The following is a 7,180-nucleotide window of genomic DNA, read 5'->3' as shown; positions in this document are numbered from 1 at the left end:
GTTTTCTTTCGAAATACATCAAGCAGGACATAAGAGTTTCGGAGATCCTAAATTTCAGTTTGGGAGCCGAAGACAATGGGACTGGACATTTTTAAGCCGAAAAAAGGAACTCCCTGTCTTTAAAATGGATGTTAGGGTCCCTGATTTCTTTGAAAGACGTGAGGAATGCGAGCAGGCAAGGAAACAAAACGACAAACAAAATCTCATTGTATTGGGGTATCAATACAAAAAAAGGCCTTGTCAGGTTTAACATAACGTCTCACTTCAGCGGAATTTATGTGGTGCACCCGAGGCAAAACAATAATTGTAAGGGGAAAAAATCACAGAACACGGGGGGATTAAAATAAAATATTAAATATTCCTCGGAGGTCTGTCGCCTGGCTTTATTAGTTGATAGCTCTATTTAGCACCGAGCTATTTTTTTATCTAAAAATCCTGCAACATACAGATATTTTTTTCCCTGCAGTTCAACAATGCAATAAGCCCCACTGAAAACACAATTATCCAAACATTTCGTTTCGTTTCGTTTCTTTTACTTTTGAGGAGATACAATCCAGAGATATTAATACTCTCTTGAAAAATAAATATTATTGGGATATCCGTTTTCTCCAAAATATGTTTTGTTTTAAAAATCCATATTTTGATCAGTAGATTTTAAAACATAGAACCGTTAATTAACAACAACAACAACAACAACAAGAACAAACGTAATCATCAACATAATCTCAACAACAACATCAATAATAATAATAATAATAATAATAATAATAATAATAATAATAATGGAGGGTGCTGTCCTGAGTCTTAAACCCACAGGTACGTAATCACTCACATGAGATGTGTAGATACTTCAGTATGCGAATAAGGAAATTAACTTAATAAGACAATAAATTTATGGGGAATTGGTATTTTGTTTTTGACGTTTACCTTGTTATGGAGCCGATCTGTATAGGGTGTAGATTTATTTCAGCACCCAGTCGCTTGACTGAAGCTGTCTTGCTTAAATCATTAGGGTGTAGCCTGTACTCTTAGAATAATGAAGCTCAACGTGTCTCGCTGAAACTTAATTTTTTCAAAGTTGTCACCGTCTTTCCTGTAGCGTGTCTTACTGTGGTAGCATCTGCTTGGGTTACGGAAACAGGGCGTTTGAACAGACGCACAGATGTAAAGTGACATCTGCCCCAGACAAAGAAGGAAAAAGTAAATTCAATTAGTCTGAGCTCTTTCTCTGTGCAATGTAACTGCCTAAATCTGTACGAAATCATTGCGTATTTCACTACAATGCTGCATTCTACAGAGTATACTTTGAATTCACTTTGTATACACTTGAAATTGATTCATAACAATATGTAGATAATACAAAAGGCACGCAGTGGCATAATAGGTCTTAAAAAGGAGGTAGTTATTTGTAACACGGGGTTTGTCACTCGGAGAAAATTGTAATTAAAGTGGTGATGATATTATAGGTTACGGAGTTGACCATAGTCTATCTTGCTTCGCTATTTGTTAGAAATAACAAGATTATTCCAAATAGTCTCTTAGCATTACTATAATTCACCAATATGTGGTAGGCTGGTGAAAATGGCGGTCCGGAAAGAGCCCGTGTTATCTAGCATAGGAATCCGTATTTGTGCTTTTCACCTCTGTATTGAGAGGTTTCAGCTCAATCATATGATTTTGCATCAGAGCATCCCAAGTGACCAAGAGACAAGGGATGGGGAGGATTAGCATAATAATCTCATTCTGGGGGATAAAATTAGCAAACATATTACCCTCAGATGTATGCCTGGCATTGGCGAGATGCCGGGCTTAGAATCAATTACTAAATTACTCTGAGCTCTAAGTCGACATTAACAGAAAGAATTGCCATCGACCGGAATGAAATAAGATCAAAATATGCGATCATTAAATCTCTCGCCAGTAATCGCGAATCTGATTCATAAAATTGTCCAAATAAGATAGAATTAAATTCTTAACGGAGTCCCCTGTCATCGTTTCATCTCTAGCTGTTCAGCATTTGCCTGTGTGTTTCTTTTACAGATGTCGTGAGCACCACAGCGAAGAGCAATCTGTCTTGAAGTTCTGTTGCAGCCGCGGTGAAGTAATTGAGGTGCTGTTTTGTGTGTGTTCATAGTTGGCGTGCAATTCACTTTTATTTTTACACCGTAAAACCGCCTTTCGCATGGGCGTCAGTCAAATATTTTGTTTTTTCCTGAAATCCCTTTCACTATGAAATATATCATTTTACATTTCAGATACTTCGTAACACAAGCCGCAGACTGTTTCATTCAAGCTTGTCGGAGCACCGTGCAGGCCGACTGAGTGGGCCTGGTGGTACAGACAGTTACAGAAACAAATCTGCAACTTAAATCATTGATAAACAATTTTCGCATTTCATTGGTTTAGTAATGCTCGCTGTCTTGCAGTTTCAACTTCAGACCCCTTAAACACGCGTTTACAATCATGTATGTGCTCTACCTGTGCGTATTTTAATTGCGAATAGGAAGTTAGCTTTAGTGTTTGGGATACAGGCGGAGGCGCGCGTTTTTTTTTCTCTCTCTTAGCGTTCCAGTATTATCCCTGCATCAGTAATTGACCATTATTAGCTCTCGGCCTGTGTATCAGCTGCCTCTGTGTTATTATGGTTGAATTGAATCGCTGTTGGGGAAGTCAGGGTCAGCGTCATTAACCAGCTCCTGTCTCTGCGGTTAACACACAGAGCCCGAAGGCGAACTGGCTGGCAGATATATCTCTATATCTGCATGGCTACAGGAGGTGAGGAGGTCTAATCACATACATTACAAATGGACAACAAGCTTTTGTGTACGAAGAGGTTTACAGGAATTAACCGATTAGCACCCGCTTGCCAACGCGACCGCGGCGCTCCACATCTCAGGCCAATCAGCTGATGAAGCGATATTTGATGTAAATATTTCCAGAACCTACAGTGGGTGAAGCGGTCTGCTTTAAATAAATTATAATTATACATGTGATCAATCATAAAATATGAAACGGTTGTGATGGTTCGTTATTATCGTCTCCTTGCAACCTCGACAAATTTTAATGCACCGGTACGTAATTATTATAAATAGATACAAGGCTTTATTCTGATTATATGAAGTGTATCTGGGAAAACACCGCAAACATAATAGTCCTAGATATTGGCTGAGATACAGGAATTGATTTTATACACTGGCTAGCATGGAAACAGGCTACATAGACATTATTTAGTTCATATTCGAATAGTCGGGGTGTTTTAAGAGATTTTCACTTAATAGTCTTTAGACAAAAACGAGTCACCCCGTTTTGCTTTTACTTTTACCGTACGTGTAAAATAATCATTGCGCCCAGTGTTTTAGCTAGTTAAAAAGGTTGATTTGAAAAGCTGCAATTCTGTTGTTGTTGTTTTTTTTTTCCACAAACGTGCTCGGCGCTTTCATCGTGAACGCGCTCACCCTGACTGCGCAACTCTGCCTTCCCACCTGCCCTGAAGAAAAACGGTTTGGTTTGTGTGTAAGAGACGGAAAACTGGGAGAAGAGCTTCCCTCCGAATTAAAATTAAAACGTCTTTCGTAATATTGTCCGCTTTGAAAGGATGGTTCTATGTTTGCTTTCTGTGTCGTTGAGATTACCTTTTAGGATTTTATTAAAACCACATGACTTACAAAAAAGTGCTTGAACAGAAATTTAATACCACAGAAATCGATCAAATAGTAAATAGTGGCTTTCTCTTGAAGACAGACCTATAATTTGTATGGCACTTATATTAAAGCGCTCCAATACATTAAATATCGAAATAAAAGCAGACATCATAAGCCATTATCCCGTATCATACCAGTAGACTACAGCATTGCAGAATTCGAGTGAAAACAGCGCAGAATGTAAAAATTGTTCATAAAGCATCATTTGTGCAGACAGTAAACGCAGAAAATGTAAAAATACGATTCAGATTTATGGTAAACGTGCAGAAGGGACACCTTAAAGTATTTTAAAATTCTTCACGGCTGAATCAAACACCGCATTGTGAAAGTGCTGGGCTGTCATGGAGCAAGTTTTAACGCTGATTAAAATAGGTGTGCGTCAGAGTTAGGTTGGGTATTTATAGCCTGTTCTTGGAGATATGAAAATAACACTCAAGAACACAAAACACTTGACTATCTTGCCTGGTTATTGGTAACAAATAAGAACACTATAATAGTTGCAAAAGAACATAAAAAAGTTAAAAACAATCAATGCCCTGGGAACCTTCAACAGAAATGAGATTTCAATTCAATGTCTTACTAGAAAGATGGTGAATGGGTCATTCCTATCTTTCTGTGCAGAATCTTTAGCTTTCCTTGGTATTTTTTTTTAGGTCAGGGGTACAGTATGGACCCTTGTTTAAAGCATCTGTAAAAATATACATGAAGTGGTTTAGATCTGGCTAAATCTTGCTAAACTTATTTCAGATAAAAATGAACCTACCCATCAAGAGGCATTCAAATGGGGATGAAGTGGTTTCTGGGCTGTCAGGTGTTTACTGGTCAGAAGTATGGGTTCAGCGCGGGCTGGGGTCACAGGTGAAGTGACCCCAGAGGCCTTCAGTCCCAGTTACACCCTCACCTCACTATTCAGCACAATGGGTACCTGTGAGGGCATTTTGACAAGACAGGCTGCATGTTAATAGGTAGGGGGATGGAGCCTCTGTCCCTCCAGTGCACTTCAGCCCTGCCCTGGAGGAACTGTGTCTGAGAGGGGGCAATGTGAGAAAACATGGCCTTTGAATGATTGTGCTGAACTCGTTCTCTGGAGGGGCAAAATAAGACAAGATGTCTGATGTTTTGGCCTTTAAAACCCCCCTAAAAAATGAATGGAAACGACGCAACTGACACCGCCATCAGACCCATTCGGAACTGCAGTCATATTTTGTGATCAAGTTGACTGTGGCCTCCTTGTCCTGCCAGGCACATACAGGATGGAGGTCAAAAGTACACCAAAGCCAAGAGTATCCCCCCCAGTGCTGGGTCTTCTGCTAAGACATCAATAAAAGAAAGGGCTGCATTTTCTCAGCCCAAAGTAACAATAAATCAAATCTGACCAATGTCATTTACACAGGACAGATTCATTTGTCTTGCACGGCATTCGTTTTTCAATAGTCCATTATCAAACTTGCATATGTCAAAAGTATACAGATGGTCAAACAGAGTCTGAACTCCCCTTAGAACTCCTTCTTGACCGGATCACAGCCTATAGCCTCCAGGCCTGTTATATCTAAGAAACATTTTCCATAAAAATATCCAGTTGGGACAACACTTTGGTACCTAGGGTTTTTGAAACAAAAGTTGGAATACTGAAGAATCTTTAACCGATCTTTGTGTTTCAAGATGTAAAATGTATCCCTTTCTTGAATGGCTGTAGACACTGTACATACTGTATGTGTTGAATAGGATGTGCAGTGCATGTGAAGAAATCAAACTGAAGTAGTTACTAAGACTTTGCAGGGAGCATCTGTAACTCAGGGTCACATCAGTGTGGTAAACCACAGCGATCACTATAGTTCAGCCATAAGCACAAGAGGACTTCATGCCAGAAAAGAGAGCCGACTAAGATTGTTGTAACGTTTGTAACTCTCATGCTGGGTATTAATGTAGCAGATATTGCAGATGTAAGTATACATTTTGACTAAATTAGTGAATACCATTGTGCCAACATGTACTGTATATTTGTGAGTTTGTAGGTCAGTGATACAAGGAAATGCTGCCGTCTGAAAAGCTCAAAGGACTAATGGTAACATAATGGGAAGAGTCAATGAATCAATTAATTATTTTGCTATTGTCCTTATGCATTTTCCTGTGATGACTTGCAGAACAAATTGTTTTAAGGTACAGGACACAAGCAGAAGAACACAAGTGGAAACTGACCTTAAAGAAAGAAATGTTTTCAGTTGGGAAAAGAGTGGATCTTCAAAATGCATTTCTTTTAAATTAAATTCATGTCTTTGCCATGGAGAAGCTACATTTTAAGAATCAGAACTCCTGCATTATCTTCCCGGCTGACTAAGAATGCCTCAGTCTGGTGTTTTCATTTGTGTCACTGCAAATCACTATTAATGCTGGAATGATCACATGCAGGCACAGGTTAATCCGCAGATAACCAGTAAACTGCACCTCAAATTACAGACGCAAGGCACCTGTGTCTGAAACTGCACTATTTTAACATTCGCTTTTAAAACCCCCATCAAATCATTTTTTTATCTCTAAAGTCCTTGTGCTTGGAAGGAACTGAAACAAGTTGGGAAGGCGAAGTGTAGATTCTATATTTGCCTGTATGAAGAGCAGGAGAGGAAAGGGATAAACTAGCAGAGATCAAACTAATTAATCACACAGCCTCTTTCAACATTGATTAACTCTCCTTCAGTAGCCAATTAAAACTATGCCCATCCAAGCACAGAGCCATTAGCAAAGTAAAAACGCAGAGTGATTTTACGATGGGTGTTTTTTTTTTTTTACCTTTAAAGTGGCTTGGAAAAACTGTGTGAGGTACACTTTCTATCTGTCACTCCTTCCATTCATAGCTGGCTTGGGTTTGGAGTCAGCTGCAGGCATTTCAATTCTACAGCACAGATAATGTTACTGCAACATAAGCAAATGATGATAAAAAAACAAGAATGATCTTTTGTGTGAAATCCAAAAATAATATTTTGATCCGATCTATATCCCATCTAGGTGATATGCTTAGTTCTGGGAGTTTTTGGTCATCATTACAGCTGCAGGTGTCAAGAAACCTCAGATTTCAAATTATCCCCTCCATGAAAATGTTTCGAAGTGAAGCAATATATTTAATGTGCTAAAAGGAGATCATGTTCTTATTACATGTGGGATGAAAATGACTCCTTCGAATCTATATTTATAGCTTTGGCTCAGATGACAAACTAAGAACATTGCACTGCAGCAAATTAATGTTATTATTTGATTCTTGATGCTTAGAAGGACAGCCTCTACTGTGATGTTAAGTACTGTAATGTACTAAAATAACCACAGAGGAAGTATTTCCCTTCCTTCTGGGAACAGACGTCTTACATATTACTCGAGTAGTATTCCAAGTTCTTTAGGCAGTGTAAAGTTTTGATCCTTATTCAACTGTATCTACAGTAGGTTTCTTAACTTTCCCTGCACAGCCCCTGGACTCCTGTAAAACAGCA

The sequence above is a fragment of the Lepisosteus oculatus genome, chromosome 1, assembly GCF_040954835.1.
Source record: "Lepisosteus oculatus isolate fLepOcu1 chromosome 1, fLepOcu1.hap2, whole genome shotgun sequence".
Classification (NCBI taxonomy): domain Eukaryota; kingdom Metazoa; phylum Chordata; class Actinopteri; order Semionotiformes; family Lepisosteidae; genus Lepisosteus; species Lepisosteus oculatus.
The sequence above is the reverse complement of the archived record's forward strand: the minus strand, read 5'-3'. Positions refer to the sequence as shown.